The sequence below is a fragment of the Sebastes umbrosus genome, chromosome 21 (assembly GCF_015220745.1).
Source record: "Sebastes umbrosus isolate fSebUmb1 chromosome 21, fSebUmb1.pri, whole genome shotgun sequence".
NCBI lineage: Eukaryota > Metazoa > Chordata > Actinopteri > Perciformes > Sebastidae > Sebastes > Sebastes umbrosus.
The window spans coordinates 15,960,915-15,984,263 of record NC_051289.1 but is presented as its reverse complement, the minus strand read 5'-3'; the positions used below and the strand labels follow the sequence as shown (position 1 = coordinate 15,984,263).

General features: G+C 40.8%; 1 protein-coding gene across 1 annotated transcript in view; it reads left to right on the top strand.

The window, feature by feature from the left end:
- The window catches only part of ctnnd2a (catenin (cadherin-associated protein), delta 2a), a 317,537-nt gene that overhangs the window by 113,096 nt on the left and 181,092 nt on the right, over window positions 1-23,349 (top strand). The gene's annotated exons all lie outside the window — the stretch shown is intronic.

Here is a 23,349-nt window from a genome sequence, read left to right as displayed (position 1 = left end):
CGCTGCATTATACCTTAAAGTACGCCTTGTGTTTGGGCCCGTGCATGTGTATGTGTGTGTCTGTGTGAGCGATGATGATACCGCGAGTCATGCTCCCCCCCTAATGACTGATGATGCATTTCCAAGAGGAGAGGAGAAAAATGGTGACAGGTGGCGACATCTCTCACACCGCTGTCGTACCCGCTGTGTATCTTTCTGTCTGCCTCTCTCTGTGTTGTTTCATCTCTCCCTCTATCTATCCGTCTTTGCTCTTAAATTACATCTTGGCTTTTCGCATATTTTTTCTTCGTGACACATTTCACCGTATATGGAGAAAGCCCACAGTTTTTGATGTTGCTGATTTGAAAAATGCATCTTTATCTCAGCATCCTCAACAAGGAGAATCAAAGGTCAGAGTCAGCTGAACAACAATCAAGCGCGGGCAGGGATTTAGGAATTGATTGTTGCTCAGGGACACTTACTGTTAAGTACAGCCAATGTATGCCAAGTATACGGAGAGCTTAAATCCTCTTGTCCAGTCAGTCAGTGGCTGATCTCTTGAACAGTAGCCAGAACAGTGGATGCTCTGCCTTTTCTAAGCGTCTAGCGTGGAGAAACAATCTGTTATAACGTGAAACCAAATTTGGTGCTACTCGGATTTATACTTTTAAGTTTTGCATTTGAATGGGTAGCTGCATGCAGTTGATTTTTGAGGTTCTTCTCCATTATGTTGAACACAGTGCCTGCTTTTTTTTTATTAGTTTGGCCAGGTCTATCCTTACGCCCGGGCCTCACTGCTTGTTTGTGTGTCGCGGAACCTCTTGCTTTTTATTTTGGCGCCCATGTTAACAGGTTAGAGCAGCCACACAGCTTGTGTCGGCTGCATCTCTTCGTACATTCGAAGGCAACGTCTGAAATTGCATACTACTGTATGTACTACTATCAACTTTTCTGTGAATAACCAGTAATATGTATGTTTGTCATTACCACGTCACTTCTTGAGAGCCTCCTTGCCGGTTGGAGGCGTGTAACCATGGTAACCCGTGCAAACCTCATGTGCCCAAATGATGATTTGTGAGAATACTAAATAGCATGTTAGTGTGGAATTTCGGATGTAACTGAGAGCTTGCACATTTTTTTCACGTGCCGCATGCGGTTCACAGCAAAAGTAAAAACTGAAAATGATCTTTTGACAGTATATTAACATCATACCAGCAACATTACTACAGTATCAATATATCTGTAGAATATGTCACAGACAGTGAAAACTATAAAAATATTTTAACTTGACACTTCCTGTTTCCGCTTCAAAATAAATGCCCTCTAGCGTTTTTCTGTGCACAGAATCCCTTCATTTGTTAACAAAAGGCTTTTATTCTGAAATATTTGCAGGACGGTGTTGTGAAAAATGCAGAGACTTGCACAGCTATTATTACTAATTACAAATAAGCACACACTTCTTTAACTTTTTTTGGTCTAAAATAAATATAAATGACATTTATGCAATGAAATGTCCATTATGAAAGACAAACTCTATGTAGAAAGAAAGGGCTGGCCTCAGCAGCACAGCAGCAACAACGCCGTCTGTGTGGGCACCACACGCGTGCAAGCCGCAGCAGTTCGGCGAGGTAGCCGTTTATTGCAAGGGAAGGGTCACTGTTTTAATTTGCCACTATACGATAACAATATTTTGATTTGTTTACAGCCTGTGTGATTGTGGAACTGAGGGTATCTGAGGATATTTATTTGATCAAAATATGCGTAACAGATTTATGTATTTGGCACAGAGATATAGTGAGATTGTGGCCTCAGTCAAGAATCCCTGTCGGCCACTACGTACTCTGTTAAGCTTTTTTTTGTTTCTTTCCAATATGTCATATGATTTCTTTTCACTTTTGATATGATATCCCCCTCTCATTCCAGGTGTAGATGTGACGGCGGATAGATAGATAGGCCATGTTTACTCCTGTAGGAGGCAGCAGCTGGTGTCTCCATGTCAGTGGCAAGGAGACGGAGGCCTTCAGGGCCAACAGCAGCAGTGCGTGCATGCATGTGCATGTGTGTATCCATGCACCCGTGTGTGTATGTGTGTGCGTCCCCATGCTGTGGGGAATCGGGGGTGTTTGGTTCATTAAACATGCAAATGCATGCTTATCTTCCCCCAACACCAGATAGTGGTGAGAATAGATAAGAACCAACCAAATGATGCCAGAGAGGCAGACAGAGGGGGAAAAATAGAGAGAGTGTGTGATAGAAAGAAACTGAGAGAGAAACACTGAGACAAAACACAGACAGAGAGAGAGAGAGGAAAAAAAAAGACAGAGCAAGAAAGAGACTGATTCCAAAAAGCAAGGTGTGGAAGGAGAACAGAGGAAAGCGGGCGAGGAGCACAGAGAGACAGAAGAGAAATGAGCTTATTAACAAATGCTGTGCAAGGTAATGTCTCCCCAGAGCTTATATAATAGGACACCTGATGGCTATTTGAACACATGTGTTGTCTGTTTTTCTTTGTTTTTGACATCAATAGCCGTAATAGTCCCCCGTGATAATATTTCGTCAGCGTGTAGTGGGTTTCTTTATCCCTGTCACTCATCCAACAGTTCTTCATCAGACAGCTCTGATCACATTTTAACAACATGTGGAAATGTCATGCATCTCGCTGCTGCTTTTGTCATTTTTCTAAATTGCAATGATTGGCTCAGGGGAGCGGCGTAATTACAGGTCAAAACAGGGTGATGCATGTGTTACTGATTGGCCGTGAGGGATGGCGTATCATTTGGATTTGTTGATGTGTTTGTTGTTGCCTTGTTAGTCCAAGAAACAATGTGTTTTATTGCTAGTTCTTCGATGCTGATGTGTTTGTGCCTGCTGAAGGGGCTCCACTGTGGGCTGAGGTTACATTGAACTCATCACTTTCAGTGTGTGCATCATTTGGCTTGGCACTCCTATTGACTTTGGTACTTATAATTATTCTGTGTGTGTGTGTGTATGTGTCAGTGTAGGCAGTTATTAGCTTGGATTTATGTGGGATTATGCTTTTCTGTCAATTCATCACGATTTGCTGAAAAAAAGGCATGTGCGCATTCATCCATACAGCGACGCACGCCAAAATGCTGTGTTGACCACACACTAAGAGAGCTCGACAGGCTATTACGGCGCTTTTTAATATGCAGCGTTTGTGTGTGTGTGTGTGTGTGTGTGCGGGATCACGGATGTGTGACGCCCTGCCTGCACGCCTCTCCGTCTGCCGCCTTGTAGGCATGTTTTTTTTTCTGTGTTTGAGTGTGTGTGGCGACAGTGCAAGAAAAGGTTTCCATTTAACAGGATTAAAGTAAGCTGGTTTCAAAAAATGCCAACTGTAATTCATAACAGTTATGGTAAGAAACACAGTGATCACAGTGGAGATGCATTACGGAAAAATAGATGATTACTTGCAATGTTACACATGGATGTGTAGTGATATACTCAATAGTGTGCCTCTACTGGGAAGTATTACCTCATTTGAAAGTTTAAAGTCCCCATGAAATGGAAGTTAGAGCACATGCACATGCAGTTTGGGGAAAGTCATAGTCAAGTCAGCACACTGACACACTGACAGCTGTTGTTTCCTGTTGGGCTTGAGTTTGCCATGTTATGATTTTAGCATATTTTACATTAAATGCAGTACCTGTAAGGCTTTCTGGACAATATAATTTTTTGTGTTGTTAATTGATTTCCAGTAATAAATATACTGTATACGTCCACTCCCACGTTGATAAGTGTATTCAATACTTGACAAATTTCTCTATAAGGTACATTTTTAACAAATAAAAAATGTGTGATTAAATTGCAATTAATCATGATTAACTATGGACAATCATGTGATCAATCGCAATTAAATATTTGTATCGATTGACTGCCCTAAATAAAATATATATTGAAATGGAGAGGAAGAGAACGAGACATGAGAAGTTTAATTCTCCACTGACACAGATACATACAGCTTTTTGTTCCGATAGGCTTAACCAACCATCTCGTTTACATACACTGAATATCTTTAGATCCGATACTGCAGTGCAGGTAATGTTGTTAATGGTAATGTGTAGAGCCTTGGAGAGACCGAGAGAGGGAAATAAGTGAGAGAGAAAGAAAAGAGATAATAGCAGATGTGAGGGAAGAAGAATGGGTGAGAATAAAGAAGAGTGAAGGTGAGAGAGTTGAGGGAAGAGATGAAGAGTTGATGTAAGCGGAGATAATTCTCAAAGGGATATTTAGGGGGAAAAGGACAAGCTGGAAGCAGAGGCAGTAATGAGTGATAGTGCACACGGCCATTAACATGCAGGGCTGAGAAACATAGCCGCTTTCAAGTTCTTGTCCTCTTACTGATGTCCTCAAAAGAGTTGGTGCTAGAAGACCTCAGAAAGCTTTCTGTGTGTGTGACTGAGAGGGCAAGTGAGAGAGAAAGAATGTGAGTGAGTTTGTCCCCTCATGGCATCATACCCTGAGGCCAAAGGAATCAACGCCCGGAGCAGTTTGAGAAGAAGATTTTATAGTGGAGGCTATGTGGGTGATAGGTTGTGTGTGCTTGTGTGTGTGTGCCAGGGGAAGGTTGTTTTGGTGTCTAATATGCAAGCACACATCTGTGGCCGGCCTCTTCTTTTCACAAACCTAAGTTCCTTACTTTAACTTTGTTAGCCACATTAACACTTTGTCATTATCCATCCATCGATCCATTCATTTTCTTGGGGCAGCAGGCTTGGCAGGGAGTTCCAGACGTCCCTCTTCCCAGCAACGTTTTCCAGCTCTTCCTGGGGGACAACTGAGGCGTTCCCAGGTCAGACGAGATATAGCGTGTTCTGGGTCTACCCCGGGGCCTCTTACCAGTTGGACGTGCCCGCAAAAAAACTCCAAAGGGAGGCATCCAGGAAGCTTCCTGATCAGGTGCCCGAAACACCTCAGCTGGTCCCTTTCGACGTGAAGGAGCAGCGGCTCTACTCCGAGCTCCCTCCGGATTTTCTGAGCTCCTCTTCCTATCTCTAAGGCTGAGCCCGGCCGCCCTACGAAGGAAACTCATTTTGGCCGCTTCTATCCACAATCTCATTCTTTCGGTCACTACCCAAAGCTCATGACCATAGGTGAGGGTTGGAACGTAGATAGACTAGTAAATCGAGAGCTTTGCCCTCCGACTCAGCTCCCTCTTCACCACAACGGTCCGGTACAGCAACCGCATAACTGCAGACGGCGCACTGAACTACGTGTCCGTCTCCCGCTCCATTTTACTGACCCCGAGATACTTAACCTCCCTCGCTTGGGGCAGTGACTCACTCTCAACCCAACGGTGGATTGGGCCCTGCAGGTTGGGAGTGAGTCACTTTGTCATTGATACATACCAAAAGTGAGAAGAGGACAAAAATCGACAGAAAAGACAAACTGTCTCTTTAGATTCCAAGCTTTTATTCTGCGTCGTTACCTCTACATGAATACTAAAGCCTTCAGCAAACAAAAAGACAAATGATTGATTGGATTCATTCATTGAAAACAGAAAGTAGTGTATGCACTATACTGCTGTACAAAGTATTGTATCCCCACAAAGACTTCATAGTGGATTTAGATTAACACAATAAAGTTTATTTCCTGTGGGCCAGGGGTTGGATGTGGAGCCAGAGTCCTCCCAAGAGCCATAACTGGATGCTGTGATTACACTTTTCATTGTGACTTTTATCACCTGCTCTGGATGCTCCCAAATCGATTTTTGTTTGCATTGTAACCCAATGAGTCAGTCTGTATCCTTGGTTAGTGTGAGTCACTCGATGATTTAAAACTGACATCATCTAGATGAATTCCTGCGGAGAGTCATAGTCTTCAGGTTTTAACGTATGAGCAATGCAAAGAGTTGGAGAGCAGCATGTGAATGTACATTGTTCACATCATTAACTCTAGATGTATTTTAAATCACTTTTTATTGTAAGTATTGATTTGTAATAACAATGGTCATTTGCCATGTGGTCTTTTAACAAATTCCTATGCCGCCCGTTTGTATGTCTACTTTTAGTTTCTTCCTAATCCTGTCTCTTTTTTTTTTATCTCCTGCGCTTCGAGACTTGCTCATGACGAATAGCTTTATAAACTTGAACCTGCATGAAACATTAACAGACGTAACATTGATTGAAAAGTCATTAATCCAGAGAAATCAACCAAAACAATCATTTTACATTATGCAATTATGTTCATTTTCAGGTGCATACTTGTATTTTTGGTTTCTTGTAGAACATGTTTACCTGATTTAATGTTGGAAAAACGCAGGTATTATGCAAATGTGATACTTGATGACATCATCACGTTACAGAAGAAAATGCAGGACTTCAAGCGAGGCTTGTCAGGCAGTTCAGGAGCAGAGTTTCTGTGGGGGAAAGTAACTCCCTTTGGTGTGGACTTTGGGCTTTGTAACTTTGCAGACATTTTACATGCACATCAAAACTATATAACACACTAAAGGAAGGGTAAAAGCACAACAAAAACTTAATAAGTCCTCTTTCATGTACTTGCTTGTGTTCTTTTTATTATCTTATCTTTGGCTAGCTTCAATGTGCCAAAGTTGGCATCAGGTTCTAGCCCTCAGGTACCTCTCCTGGCTATTTTCCACACAGAAAGAGGCTGTCTCTGTGCTGTCCTCTCTAGATGAGATGAATCAAGATGAAACAGAGAGCAAAGAAAGTGACTGTAGTGTAAAATGATGGTCAGTTATATAGAAGGAGATGCAGTGAAAATGTCAAACTCAAAGTGTTTCCTTTTACTTGTTTTGTTACTTATTGCAGGAATGCCCTAAGGTTTTAAAATTGAATGGCCAAAGTAAAGGGGTCTTGAGCACTTTAAATTGAGACGTGTAGGCATCTTCTTCAAGAGTACTCTGAGAATATGTTGTAATAGGCAAGCTCAGAATAATACTTATACACAGTGCATCAAATAGACTAAATCAGGTGGAGAACATGGAGATGGGGGACCCCACTCTTGGCATATACCGACTTAAAGTGATATTTTACTGTTAAAACATGTCGGAAAGCTCTACCTGCAGTGTCAAAGGTGAATAACATAATTCACATTTTCATTATCCTCAGGCACCACATCCTCATTGCCACTTTCTTATTATTTTTATTCCCTTCTCTCAATATCAGTAATTTGCAAGAAGAAGAAAAAAGTCTTCTTTGTAAGGTAGATTCAGGTTACAGGCTGAATAACAGTGTGCAGGTGTGTTTTTTTTTTTCTTGTTTGAAAATGTATTAGAGGCACATTTATTCATTTTGTGTTGTCACCCTGAAAGTGAGCGGTAGACTGAATATAAATCGCCCCTCTAATGAAACATCACAATCAAAACAGTAAAAACAGTGATTTGCTGCAATCAATATACTGTGGTGCGAGCTATAGGCCTGCTATTTACCAGAGTTTGCTTCTATTCTTTCATGCATGAAGAAAATATTCCTTTCTGCTCTCACATCTAATGGACATGATTTTAGAAATTAGATTGGATTTCTGGTTAAGGAATGAGTGTAAAATCAATGAAAGGTCATGCTTTCTGTATGTATGTGTGTATGTGTGTGTGTGTGTATGTTTGTGTTCGTGTTCCTTTTGGGAACAAAATGCAAGTCCTCATAATATAAATCATTACATTTTAGGGTGAAGACTTGGTGCAAAAGGATAGTTCAGGTGTTTTGAAGTGGTTGTATGAGGTAGTTATCCATTGTAGGTGTATTACCTACAGTAGATGGCCGGTGCACCATCAGTTTGGAGAAACAGACAGGGGTACCGACTCGGGAGCAAAGCATTACAGTGCTGTGGACGGGGCCGATAGCAAAACGTATTTTAGCAACCTAAAAGAAAGGCCCGCTTGTTTCCTGTAAGTGCACACTATATTTAGAATATTTTACGATGGGGAACTGAACTAAAAGTGAAAGTGAGCCTTTCTTTTAGGTGGCTAAAATCTGTTTTGCTGCCGGCCCCGTCCACAGCACTGTATTGCTTTGCTCCTGTGCTGGCAGTCCTGTCTGTTTCTCCAAATTGGAGGCGTGCTGACCGTCATCCACTGTAGGTAATACACTGACTATGGATAAGTACCACATACAACCCCGCTTCAAATCACTCAAAATATCCCTTTAACTCACGTTTGAAATTTATTTCAACAGCAGAACTTTTTAGAGTTGGGGTCCAGACATCACTCTCTGCAGATATAAGTACATGAGATATTGGGAGTGATGATTAAACATATTTTCCCCCATCGGAGCCTGCAGGTGGATGCTGGGGTGGTGGTGGTGGGGCTGAAAGAGCAGGCAGCGGCAGTACTCGTGCAGGGCAGCAGCAGCATTGAAGAGGCAGAGGGAGGGACAGGGAATTTTGCAGCTTAAATAGAGAGAAATAGAAACATTGAGAGTGAGGCATGTCACATGTGCATGTAGAAGTGAAGCTTGAGTTGACTGCCTGAACTAGCTCGCAGGCGTCACTCCATTTAGGTTAAGATTAGGGTAAGGGTTAGGATCAGGCAAGTAGTGGTTATGGTTAGGGTAGGCTATGTCTCCAGAAAACGAATGTAGGTCAATGTAATGTCCTACAAAGTGATGGGTGGCTGTGTGTGTGTGTTTCCAGATAAAATCAAAGAAATGGAAAATGAACGAACTGGAAATGACCAAAATACAACCCACACACTTACATTACGTCATATTTATTTCCCATGCAAGCTCTATATTTTACCCAGTCACTGAATCAAATGTTGACATCTTTTTTGTGCCTCTGTTTTTTCAAGATGTTAGCAAATGTTGACTTTTACACATTTGGCACCTATTGACAACAGCCTGTGGAACGATGAGAATCAACAACTTTGAAACGCCATCAGGAAAAAAAAAAAAGAGAGAGACAGGAAAATCCCTCGCAAGTTAGCTGCACCCTGTTAGCCAGATGGCCTTTGTGTGTGTGTGTGTGTGTGCAGACCAGACATAGTGATATACCGCGATAGCCGGACGAGCCAGATCCTCTCCTACCAGTTAATTAAAACCTCAGCCCCAGGGCCCCACTGTCACATCACATCATTCCCATCAATCAATCAAACATATACATGCATACATTCCCACATACTCTATGTATAATTCATGTAGGCTTTGTGAGCAGCCACATTATCGTACACGCCTACACGCTCTCCTACAACATGTTATTTGTGTAATAGAGTATGAACATTATTCATTTCTAAAGAGGTCATACACTCCTGTGGAACATTAGCTGTCTATGGCATTAATTACAATAGAGGGATGTGAAAGATGAGTGATAGGTCCAGCAAGGCATTAGTATACAGTACATGAACGCGGTATTGTTTTCAGACACAACTTGTCGGACTATGTGGGAATTGGGTTGAATGAGAGTTGTTCAAAGAAAATGATTAAATGCATCCCAGGAGCTTGCTTTTGTGAGGAGAACAATGCGTCCACTTACTCTTTAAATTGGAACAAACGGCATATTGAGAGAATAAATCAGACAGAAGTTTAGTTTTCGAAACATTGTTGGCCTGCAGAGTTGTACCAAGTGACCAGAAGAAACTCGGAAGATCCAAACACGGATGATGCAAAGCTCCCTTTGCTCTGTAACAAGATTAGTGTCGGTTCCAGTGCAAATAACCGGGCAAGAGGCAAAAAATGAAGAGGCTTTCTTGTAGTTTGTTTGTTCATCATGCTGACCTATTACAAGTTTACACAGCATTAGTGTCCTCAAACACTTCCTTGGCTAACATTTGCTCCCGTTTCCTCTGATGTGACATGTTGAATATTCCGCTTAATTTGACTTGTCTTGTAATTTTCTCTGTGTGTGTGCTTGTGTGTTTTCTTTTTTATATAATAACTATCCCGCTCTTCAAGTGGTTCCTCCTGAATCATGAATATTGAAAGTACATGTTGAGCCATTATGCTGATCACACAGTCAAGCAGCGACGGTTCCTATGTGGTGTACGATTACAAGTGTGTGTATGTGAAGCCACAGAGTATTGGTAATTGATCTCATGGGGGCCTCAAAGAGAGAGACAGTGTAAGGAGGATAACCTCTCCCCGCACCTTGCATGCTCACACACATACTGTACACACACACACACACACTAATATATCCCTCCGCTGGAGTGGAAGCTGCCGAGAGTGACTCCCACTAAATCACTGGTTAGATTATCCTCCCGGGGGATGAGTGATTTAGACCGTCGACGGCTTCACCCCCCGAAAGCTCCGAGATGTCCTGCTATCCACCCTTGACATCACACTACTGCCCTTGAGTGTGTGTTTGTGTGTCGTATTGACGCATGTGTATGAGCTTCACCTGTGCCTGACAGGCTGCAGGAGATTACAATTTATTTAGTAGACAAGATACAGACGGTGGGGTGATTTTGCTTGTTTAAAAGAAATATGACCCGGGCAATCGCATGTAGGCACGCACAAATGGATACACTTTAAGAACAAGGACGTTCCTCCTTTCCCCTCAGCTGAAGGCACAGATTAGTGTAGATGTAAATGGGAGGAGAAAGGTGTGGAATTACCGGAAGATAAAAGCTGAACAAGTTATGAAACAAAAGTGGAACCCCTTTCTTTTGATACAACAAAAGATTTAAAGCTGGAGTAGGCAGGTTGGAGCTAATATGATTTTAAAAAAGTGATTTTTTTATATAAAACGGTCATATCTTGACAATAGTGCATGAGAAAGTCAGTCAGAGACAATCTGAAAAGAAAAGAAAATCATGTGCCTCTGTGTCCTCTGGTGTCCTCTGCTAGATTTTTTTAAAGCCTGTAAACAGAGCCATGAGGAGGTGCAGAAGTCTAGTTATCTCTCAGAACACTTGAATTACAATATGCTGAAAGGTTATTATGTAATTTTTGCCCATTGATGCCAAAAAAATTCTGCCTACTGCCACTTTAAAGGGAAACATTTGAAAATATGGTTAGAAACAACCTCAACACCAGTCACTGATTTCTTTCGGAGAGCAGATTCCACAACTGGTTTTCAAAACGTTCTGATGATTGACTGCACACCGTTCAGATCTCAGTTAGCGCCGGTGACAGTTCCACATGTAGAATCAATCATCATTGACTCCCACTCGGTGAGGTCAAACTGTCCCTGACTGTGAGCCAGCAACACAATTGACAAATTATGATTGCTGTTCCGGCCAAGTGTTTTCATTTTTGGCCTTTGTAATTTGCATTAATCCCATGCTGTTTGTTTAATAATTGGCTCTATCTGTTATACAGTGGTGCGTGGGCATGCTTACACGGGGTTAACATCACATAGAAGTTTAGTATTTGTTCTTTCTTCGGCTCATCACCACCTGTAAACATTTGAAAATGCATTTTCTGTGGAAATACATTTCTTCTAAAATACCACTGAAAACTCTAGTTTGTATTGCAGCCAGTGTGCTATAGAAGTGCTGTTGATCTGTTGTCTGAGAGCTACTGTTTTCTGAGGGCCAGCAGTGAGCTGATACATTATCTGTCCTTTTGACTTTAGTATGCTCGCGTACTTAGCAGCCTGTGTTATTATTTTTCAAATGTAAATTCATTTTGTTATGCTAATATTACGGCTAATTTGTCACATGTGATTATTGTTCAGTCAAGGAGTTCTTAATAGAGCCAACAGTGCATGTCTATCATTTAATAATGTAAATGGTTTTGTTAAAATGTTACTTTTGAATTTTTTAATGTATTGTTTTATTCAATTTGTGCATTTACAGACCAGGTATTGCCACTCCAGAACAAAAACAATGTATACAGAAAAAAAAACAGACCTAAACCACGCTCCCGTCTCACAAAAAAAAAAAATTAAAAAAAAAATAAAAATATATATATATATATATATATATATATTTGTTTTACACCACTTTGTAACTGTTGAAAAAAATGCATACCCATGTAGTACAAAAAGAAAATTCAAAATCTGGTTAACAAGGTATGCAAGGCAAGCCCATCGATACCTGGTATGTGGCTGCTCAATGTAGCAACTCGTAATTGGTTGCTTTCCTTGCCACTGTGCAGTGTGTTCTTTATTAACTCCCTACTAAACTGCCTGCTGTACACATGCCCGTAATACATATTTCCCCTTATAGGGCTCCTGGGTCTCTGAAATGATCTACAGAGCAAACTGTAAGGTCTCTAAACACTGCATATTAAAAAAAAGTACTATGCACAAACCAACAAAACAGCTCTTACAGTACATATAGTGTACTCAATGTATCAAATGCAAAGCAAAGGTTAAACTATTTTAGTTTAATAATGAGGATCAACCAAATCTTAGGACTAATATGTCAGAGATAACGTTCTGCATCTGTACCTCAATGAGTCAACATTCAAACTTTTATTATATTGTTCAATAACCTGCCAAAAGTCAAACTTTTATTCTAACATTTCATAATGTGCGCAGTCGAGCTTTTAATCTCTAGTTCAATTCCATGTCATAACAGCCTTGCTGCAGTGAGCCATTTTAGATGAGTATAAATATTAGACAGTCCCTGTCTGCGTGGAGTACAATAATCCGGGGCACACCCAGTGTCAGGCCTCCCGTCCCTGGTGAATTATGCATGGAGGTATTCTGTCATTATCTGTGCCGGTGCAAAACGGCGATATCCCACCTATCATAATGACTATAATAGCTTGGTGATTTAGACACACACAGCAGATGTTCCGGAGCTGAAATAGTGCAACCAGCAGGTGCTGCTCATAGTGGAAACCCACATTTTGTGCTTTTGTACACACACACACACACACACACACAAGTAACTGTATGAATGTGTGTTCAAGCATGCAGACACACACACACTTGAGACACACGCATAAGCAACCCTGCACAGTCAGATATTGCAGAATAATTGCGTGCTTTGTGTGTTCCCCATCTAACAGGGGGCTTTCCAAAAATATTTCTGTCGCTGGAAATTGTTTAAATGGTTTGTGACCATTCATGAAAAATTATCCCTTTTTGTAAAGAAACCAAGAAGTCCTCTGTGGAGGATACTCACCGAATGAGCAGCCCTCCTGCAGGATGTACAGTAGACGTCCAGTCTTTGTTCGGTATATCAGGATTTCCATTATCTTCTTGGCAATGGTTAAAAAGAAAAAATCGAATTCTGGCGTGCTCTATAAACATTGAACATTAAACTTTATATTCCTTTCCTGTTCTATTAAAATGTTCAGAAACTCTAGATAAGTACATGCATTGTGTATACAGCACATGAGCCTCCAGGTGATGACTTTTAGCATACAGTGTGATTGCATCTTTATTGTTTATGCTGCCTTTTTATTTTTTTATTTTTTTTCCTACAGACGTAAATAAATGTGTTTTGTGTGCTTGTATGTGCGTTATACATGTGCTAGTGCATGTAAGATGAGAATAAAGGCCTTTACACACCGGGGGCATGACGAATGAAAGACGCAAAAATACTAAATACTCGCCTACGAATATTATATTTCCATGGCTTTTATTGTGAAAGGTAACAACGGAAAGAGTGGATCTTCTCTGTGCTGTTTTTGTAAAGGTTGAAAGGAGTAAGGAAATTTGCCGTCCTGGATCGGACCACGGAGCCTCCGTGTTGTCGTTTCATGAATATAGGCGCAACTCAACCGGCTCCGCACAACGTGATTGGTTGATGCCTTTATTCGCGTTGCGAAAGCTCAGAAAATCGACCTTGTTCTGATAATATTTCTAGCATCATATTCACGTTTTGTGTGAAACCATGTTCAGATAAGTTGAGGAAATACCAAGTACCACCTGCCAGTCGCAGTACACTACAAGATGTTTATTAAAACATTTGAGGCAAGAAATAGGCAGAATATTGATTCATATTTGATCAGCGTTGCCTAGTTTGAACGTTTGATCGGAGTTCGCGAGTTATTGACAGCTGCCTCCGTTGAATGATCAGCCAATAGGAACACTCTCTCTGAAATGACCTGTGATTGGCCAAAGTCTTTTTCAAAGCCTGAAAACAGAGTCATGAGGAGGTGCAGAAGTCTAGTTTTCTCTCAGAACACTTGAATTACAATATGCTGAAAGGTTATTATGTGATTTTTGCCCAATGATGCCAAAAATATTCTGCCTACTGCAGGTTTAAAGCTGCATAATAACAGATTAGGTCTACTGTGGGTGTATTTCCTCCATACACACTAGTCTGCAGTTAAAGATTGTAGGCTAAACATCTGCATAATAAGTGTGTAGGACTTGAAAGGAGCAGGGAGAGGAGAAAGCTGCAGAGAGTTGAAATATCTCCATTGGACTTTTCAATAGCGTGGTGCATTGTTTTCTTTGTTGTTTTTAGGAATAGGGTTTTTTGTTGCAGCTGTCAGTAGTCAAGCATTAGAAGTCATTTCACTGAACACTTTGACTAGACAATTCTCTTCCAGCCCGACTGTTGGACTGTCACTCAGCTGTCATATCCACAAAAGTTTGTCCTCGGCCTTGTTGTGAGCACAATAGACTGCCTTCTGAATAGAGTATCAGAGAGCTCACACACTGGTATGTACATACATAGACACATACTGTATGTATAGTCGACGTCGACGTACTTGCATTCACATAAACAAAAACACTTTTTTTGCTTTTCCGCCTCAATGTTTTGACATATTTTTGTCTTAGTCTGCTTGCGTGTGATGTAGTTTTGTGTTGATTTCATTCTTTTCATTCATTGTCATTTCGCCTACTCGCAACACAAAGGCAATTTCAAATCTCTCACATGCACACACACACACACACGCACACACACACTCCCCACCCCCACATCCTGTGCAGAGCATAAAAGCCCACTCCTCTGCCTTGATTGACAGATTACCGTTACGGTGTCACACTGTCATGCTGACGATGATGAAGTACAAAACTGTTGTTATGACAACCACCAGTGGGTAGATAAGTGTCCATACAACAGACAGATCTACAAAAAAAGATTGAGTGGTTCCCTAAGCAGCTCCACGGCTAAAAGTGAGTTTGCACAATTTTGCCTAACATTACCTTGCATTTTTCTCCCTGGAAAGAATCAGTTATGTCACACGGAAGCTCTTAAAAGTTTCACACCTCATCAGTGTATACCAGGTTCTAGTTGTGCACTGCCCAATACTTTAAGTCAGTTATTTGTTTTCAGACTGCCCTTCAGTCTAGATTTGAAGATACTCTCTTTGTAAGCAATGCAGTCAATAGGTCAGTGGAAGTGTGAATGCTCAACAAGATTTTTGAAGTGTTGAAGTTTCCTCATTGGCCGTTGCTCTTTCAAAATGAAAAGTCCAGCTAACGCAACTTGGACCAAGCTGTCAAACTAGGCGATCTTGTTCTAAAATGAAACGAGATTGAGCAGTGACATAGACCATTTCTCTCTTCTTAAATGTTTGTAGAAGTAGATTTTGGTGGATTGTTTAGACGGAATAACAGAAAGTTTACGAGCAGACCGCCATGTTGTTTCCTGTTTGAAACGGCAAAACCAGGGACCAATCAGACGATCCACGAGAGGGTACGTCACCGCTTGAACGGCCAGTTGAGTGGAGCTGGACCTGGTGGACATGTACCGCTGGATTTAACATTATAGACATGACCACTGACTATTTGTTTAACGATTTAGCCACAAATTCACAGACTGACCATACACAGTCCAGACATATAGTCAGTTTTGACCAAGTCTTGTTAGTTGGTTGCTTTTGAACAGTCGGCTTGTGAACCCCACTGGAAATATTTCATAAATAAGGTGCAAATTAGATGAGAGGTTGATTACAGCCAGCCAATGCCTCTCAGTGCATTTTATAGTTTTTTATTATTATTTTTTTTTATTTAGTACTACTTTACCTACATAATTTCTTGCAACGAGCATCTATATGTTATATAAACACTAAAATATATTGTTATGGACATCGATATGTCAGTACAGCCTCTTGCACTGCCCACTGTTTTGTCAGCTTTGAAATTATCCATCAGTGAAGTTGACCCATGTGAGGTTTCCAAATGTCTGTATCCAAATACTTTAAATGTCCTTGAGATGTCTCTCATTTTATTTTTGCTGTCAGTCGTGAAATATGAGTATATCAGCAGAATATATATAATGTATGGTTGATTTAATTATTCTGTTCTGTAAACCAACCTTTTGAACACACGTGGAATTGAACAATGAATCTACAATAAAGTCATAGAGACTCTCTGGTATAGTCTATAGTCTATTTTATACCTGCTTTGTGCAAGAGACTTTAATGATTCATCTAAATTCAACTGGGGGAAAGTGCACAAGTTTATTGGTGCTTTTCTTCATGACTCATCAAAAATTTGGCATTGAAGGAAACACTTCAACTGTTCTAACAAGCCTCATGCCATCTATTCTCTATCTGAAAAGCCCTATATAGAAAGAAAGGGGGAGATGCAATCATTGAACCTCATTCCAAGCTAATTAGTGGGTTTATAGCCTAATGAAAAAGGTCTATTAAATAGACTGGACTGCTTTGTAATGACCAACTTCCCCTTGTTTGGCTTGAATGGTTCTCTATCATTCAGGTTGATTTCGGCCCTGATGAACAGCAGTCGCCCTGACAACTGACATTTCGCAAAGGTTGGGAAACAGGGTGGCGCAGTGAGGATGGGGGATCACTCCTCGGCTGGAGAACGTAGGTTCAAGCTACCATGTCCATAGACATCTATCCTGCTTGTTCAGCTCTCCTTGAAACAAGATACTGAAACTCTCTCAGCTCCCAGATGGGATGTAGCTGACCATGACATCTGACCTCTATGCAGGCAAAGATTAATGCATATCCTCATCAATAGCACAGTTTCAGTTCCTACTTCTCTGACTTACTTATTCTTGATGCTCATATTAACACCTTCTTCAACATTGAAGCCACCATATCTAGGATTTGTACATCATCCTCTTATAATAAAGGAGGAAGAGGAAATTGGTGCAGTTGTTTTTATGTTCCATTATTCTCTATGACCAGGGTTGGATCTAGAGTTGAAAAATTGTGAAAACTGAAAGAGGTCCGTCTCATTCAGGTGAATTTAGCGTTATTCTTTTCTGTCCCTCTCTGCAGGGTGTTACTAGTGTGTGTTCTGGATTAAATTAGACATGCTGTTGCAGGCCCATTGTCACTTTGTCAAATTAATTAAAATTGTTTCCTACCTATCTTATGCTTGCTTTGCCTGGGTCCAGACCTTTGAATCCGCTTGACAACGCTTCACAAAAGCTTTAGTCAACAGCGTTAGTCCCGGCGGTTGCTGATTGGCTAATTGTTAGTCCCCCTGCAGCGCTCATTGTTCGATTACTTTTTAACCGAGAAACCGCTGTTTCATGTCAAGATATCAGACGGATTTGCCAACTCGAACTCGGTAGAGTCTTCTCAATATCGCTATTGCTTCGCTCCACTCGTAAAATCCCGGCAAAACCTGTGGGTGAGCATCAGTGTCGACTTATAATGCCGTTAGATTCAGGCAGATACGTTGGTTTCTAGTGACTGGTTAGGAAATTCGAATCAACCCCACCACCACCACCACCACCACGGAAATCAGTTAGAGTGGAGGCAATGTCAGACTGAGTTAACATTTCTGTCTGATATCAGGCAAATACTTGCTCGGTAATCGCTGGAAATTTAACTCAATTGACATCCCTAGTTACACAATAAAAGCACAGATGATAAAATATGGATTTATGCCTTGCAAAGATATAGTTTTCGGAATGCCAGGATGTATTTAGGGCAACTTATTACTGAAGCATAATGTCAGATGGTGCATTAGAGTCTATTACGTTCTTGCTTTGCAATAATAAAATAACCCTGGACTGCAAGCTAAGCCTGCCATTTTCTCCTCCCTCCAACTCAACAGGATAGCAATTAACAAAGATGTAAATCGCTTTCACTTCAATTTTTGACACATTTTCTATGGGGGTGCTTTTTATCTGTGTGTATCTGTGTATTTAGATTTTTGGCCGTATATGTCAGTGAAAGGCCATTCAGATTTGCTCTGTGCAGGCTTTGCAGCTGAATGCCTCACTTGTAGAGTGTGTGCTTGTGTGTATATTCTTGTGTTACCTGAGAGCAAACGGAGGTACATACACATCCACGCTGACAGCCTTATCAGGACGAGCAAGTGGTCTTAAGTGCTATTATCTGTGAAGGGAGGCAGCTGGAGGATTTGAGCAGAACCATGTGTGGCAGTGTGAAACTCTTTCAGAGTGATGCTCTCCAAGCTGACGACTAATGACTCATGAAGGATGTTGCTGCTGGGATTCCTGTCTGGATACTTCTACCTGAACCACATTAACAACATGTTTACCTGGGTTTTGTTGGTGTCCTAAAAAATCATCCTGAACACAGTTTACCATACTTTTTTTGTAAAACCTCTCTAGTACAAGATTACACATAGGGGAGCAGTATTAAATATGCTAGATGCAAGAATCAGAAATTGGCCGAGTGAGCATCGGTCAAAAAAGTGAGGCGGCACACACGTTAACGTTAGCAATATTAGCCAGCTAAAACCACAATATCGCTATATATTTCACATGCTTGGCAGTAATGTTAGCTTACCCGTCCAATAGGAATTTTGCCAGCTCTTTGATACCCAAAACCAAACGAAGGTCCCTTTATGAATCAAAGGCCCAGCTGGTGTTGATCCTAGTTTTCCCCAATGTTGGTCACATTCCTGTTTTGCAAGACGGACTTCTGTAGATATAACTTTGTTTTTTTATGCTTCCGTGGAGTTTGTGTTGGTGTCTGAGTTGTGGTGGGGGATGGTTGTTTGTTGGCGTTAGCGAACTCACATGATTCAACTGTTATCAGGCTATTAAATAGGCGTTATTAGTCGCTATAAGCACCATAGTTGTGGGTCAATAGGGGCCTACTATAATGTTGTAAAAGTGAAAGTGAAACTTAAAAGTAACATGTTCTAACATGTTGTAAAACTGAATGAAACGTTACATTTTGAACACAAACAAAAAGGCTTCTCTAGGTTTAGGTATCAAAACTACAACTTCTTTAGGTTTACGCAAAAAAAAAAAAAAACACTTAGGTAAGTTTAAGGAAAAACATTGTGTTTGTGAACTCCAGTCTCCTGCGTGAAAACCCTGTGTTTACCTCCGCCCCTTATGGAGTTTAACACTGTCTATACTACAGCGCCTGACTTCCGCTTCTGCTCCTGTCATAATTACGACTGTCGCTAGAGGTCGCTGTCGTGTTCTTTTATACCTTCTTTTGGTGATCAACCATGTGAATAGATGATAAAAACCTACCAGCGGGTGTAATAGGCCCCTAATGACCCACATCTATGGGGCTTATAGTGACTGATTACGCCTATTTAATAGCCTGACAACAGTCTAATCGGCTGGTGGACTCCAATTTCTAAACGAGCGGAAGAGAGTAAAGGCACTCGCAAGCGCACATGACATCATATCTGTTGGATTTTCCCGGAAAAAAACGCATTAGAAGTAGTCTACAGGCTGATAGAGGAAACCCAGAAAGTCACGGACGGTCTAATTTTTTAGGTTAGGTTACAACCTGTTCACACATTGGCAATAAAAAACAATTAAAAAACGTTTTAACGTGTAAGAACGTACATACATTCCCTTTAAGTGCATATGCATGTATTATTATAGATTTAGACACACAAACACTATAACTACTTTCTACTGTCTCTTAAGGGATTTAAGTTGATCTCTAATTGGTAAATAAAAGTATATCTGTCACCACAAGGCTACCATACCACTAGAGAGTTTGTTTGTTTGTTTTCACATCTTATTTTTACTTGAGTCTCCAAATTCCCATGACACATAAACACGCACACACCGACGCACTGAATTGGGATAATAGGGTCAAACCATATTTTCCTTTCGGTCTATATGTTTGTTGATAAGTAGAGTGTGTTGGTATGCATATGCATGTGCATTTCCTGGGGAACGGTAGAGGACGCTGTCTGTTGATTTAAGCTGTGATGGCAGTTGAGAGTGGAGTAGTGAATTTGAAATGTCTCTTTAATACCGGCTCACTGTTAAAAGAGAGGCACTGCCTCGCCGGTGTTGTGGCATTGCAGGCGAGAGTGTGCAATGTTGTGGAATAATGCTGTGCTTATTAAATCTCTTTCTCCTGTCTGTCAGCTCTCTCATGCAATTTTTTCTTTTCTCTCTCTCTCTCTCTCTCTCTCTCTCTCTCTCTCTCTCTCTCTCTCTCTCTCTCTCTCTCTCTCTCTTTCTCTCCCTAATCAAGTCCACTTTAACACAGTGACACAATGTTTACTGTTGTTATCCTGTTGTATTTCCTGCTGGCACATGAAAGGACAGTTCGCTCCACCACCTTGTTATCATTCTGCTTTACTGGTGTCTTTGTCGGTGTGTTTGTGTGTATAACGCCAGTGTTACCTAAGCTCTACAGCACTCTCTTCTCTCAGATTTAGATTTTGCCTGCAATGTAATGGCTCCACCGATAATTAGATTTGGGTTCAAGAAACAGTTCCAAGTTCACCGAAGAAGTTGGGATTAGTTAAGAAACATGCTTTTGGATTCCACTTAGCAACACTGAAAGCGTAGTTTGGACTTTACTGCCCGTCTGTCTGCATGGCTAGACACGTATGCGTCACCAGATGTGTATACTACTCAGAATTAATGACCCGGAGTTGCTGCTTGCGAGTCCATCTGACAGTTTAGTATAAAAATGCAGCCCGGTCATCATAATACTGTCCCAGAATCAGCTCTTGCCAGCATGTAAAACAAGCATAAACACTAAATGATATTTATGGCAAGCCTGAAGCCTTAAGTTTTTTTTCTACTTTTGACACATTTTGGTTCCTTTTCTTACTCATATAACACAAATCAGACGCGTAGTTCAGTAAAAACTAGAATCAAAAGGCAGAATTGAGCCACAAAAACAGTACCAACCACTATCTATAATAGAGAAACTGGCCCATGGCAGAGAACTTTCTATCCCACAGAAGAAAAAGCACTGCTCAGCCTTGTGAGTATTTATTTTGACCTTTTTCTGTCGAGCAAAGATTTGCTGAGCGTAATCCTAATTCATATTCAGACAGTCAAACAAATTCAGAAAGGGAAGCTACTCAGCACAGCCACAGTTTTATAATATTCACCACAGAGAAGCAACTGGAGATTAATTGCCTTATTTTAATTTTCTCTGCTGGTACAAGCATTTGAACTGATGACCTTTGGGTCACAACCCTGCGTTTCTATCCTTCAGGCTGCAGCTGCTCCAACAATGACAGTTTTACATTAGCCTAGTAAGCCGCAAACTCCTAAAGTCTCTCCATTTTTGATTTCAATCCCCAGCAGGAGAGTAATTGTTTAAACATTGTCCATTTGAATGTAGCCTTTCATCACAAACAGGATAATACTTTGGAAATTTGGCGACTGAGCCGTTTGATTTATTATTCTACAATGACTTATTTCTACAAAGCATTTCATTTTGATTGCATCATTTTGGTTCCGAAAATTACAGAAATAAAAGGAAACATGCGGAGTGCTAATGAAGTAGAGTAAGTGGGTGGGCAGGTAAAAAAAACAAATGATGTAGTGCATGTAAAAATCATTAAAACTGTTACCGTATTGTAAAAAAGTAAAAGTACAATTAGCCAGTTGCTTAATTCAAGTGGATTTTGAACCTTTTCTCCCACATTGGTGTGATTAGATAATTAGATGATACAATTTCTACTTTGGTAAGTTGTAACTGATCAGTCTTTCCCTGCATCCATGCCCGTCCCCTCTTTAGTGCTGCACTAGTGCATCACAGTGATTAGCAGTTACATAATAATTACTTTCAACTAAAAAGAAATGCAGGACAAGCTGCATCCTGAGGGCAAGATAGAAATGCAAGACACACAAAACTCTTAAAGGGATAGTTTGGGTGTTTAGAAGTCGGGTTGTATGAGGTACTTATCCGTAGTCAGACAGGAGTATTGACACAGGAGCAAAGCAATACAGTGCTGTGGACGGGGCCAGCCACCTAAAAGAAAGGCCCACCTAAAAAAAATCGATATCCAAGTCTATGGTGCATATACATAGTATTTTCTGACGGGAAACTGAACTGAAAGTGAAACTCATCTATACTGTTTTTTGTCAATGGAGCCTGCTGGCTTTGAAGAAAGCACAGATAAGCTTCAGTTCAGCTGCCCGTCTGAAAATATTCTAAATATAGCGTACACTTAAACTGATATTGATTTTTTTTTTAGGTGAGCCTTTCTTTTAGGTGGCTAAAACATATTTTGCTGCTGGCCCCATCTATGCTCCCGTGCTGGTACTCCTGTCTGTTTCTCCAAGCTGAGGTTGTGCCGACCGTCATTTACTGACCATGGATAAGTACCTCATACAACCCCACTTTAAAATACCCAAACTATCCCTTTAACTTTAAGCTAAAAGTTTATATTAATTCCTGTAAGTATTTGATTACTAAGTAGAAAGCTGCAGTCTTTCTTTCTTTTGCTAAAATCCCAAAACACATATGGATCACTTTGGGATTTGCTTTTGGTGATAATGGTCATGAGATTCTTGGGTCTTGACGGTGCAACCATAATATCAGATCAACACCATTCAGCAGAGAGAAAGAAAACACACCGGACAAACATTCCCATCTTCGGTCACACATTTACTGTAATTCCAATACTACTATTTGCTGTTACTATGTATTAGTGAAACATAAATGAAAAATGTTTTTGCCTTCTGAGTACTTTCATATACAATGAGTCTTGTCACTCTCTAGGCTCTGCAATGGCCTCAACACAGTTCGCAGATGGTTACAGATTGTGGTGTGCCGGTGTCTGCAGTGTGAACTCAAAAAACGTACACCTGAAGTGAGATGTTAGCGGCTCGTAAGCGCCACTGAAGCGTCCATCCGTTCAGTCCACACCAACTCTGACCTCTGGTGTGGTCGTCACGCTTCGGAACCAGCTGTCCTGTCAGCTGCACAGGTCCTTAGGTTGTGCAAGGACAGCAGCAGCCGGCCAAACTGTCTAACAGGCTGACTGAAATATATTGGAAGAAAAAATATTTTAACAAAAAAGTTAACAGACTTCACTTCTAGTTATGATTTCCTTTACCTTGCCTGACTCCATGGCAGAGTATTAAATACTGCATGTATTACTAGACACTGATGCTCCAGAAATAGGCAAGTGTGTTTAAAATCAACACTTATTCTGTCAAATCAATCTATGAAAGCTATTTAGAAAATGTCCGGAAAACCGTTACAATCTTAGTTAACCAGACAAATAGACAGATAAACACACTTAAATATATTCACTCATTCTCATATACCTCAACAAACTTGCACACACGTGAAGGCACACAAGCTCTTTAGACACAATGACGCCCCAAGGCGCACATGCACACGCATAGAGACGTGCAATTAGAAAGTCTGGCATGTGGAATACCAAACAGTTTAAATGGGACAGACGCAG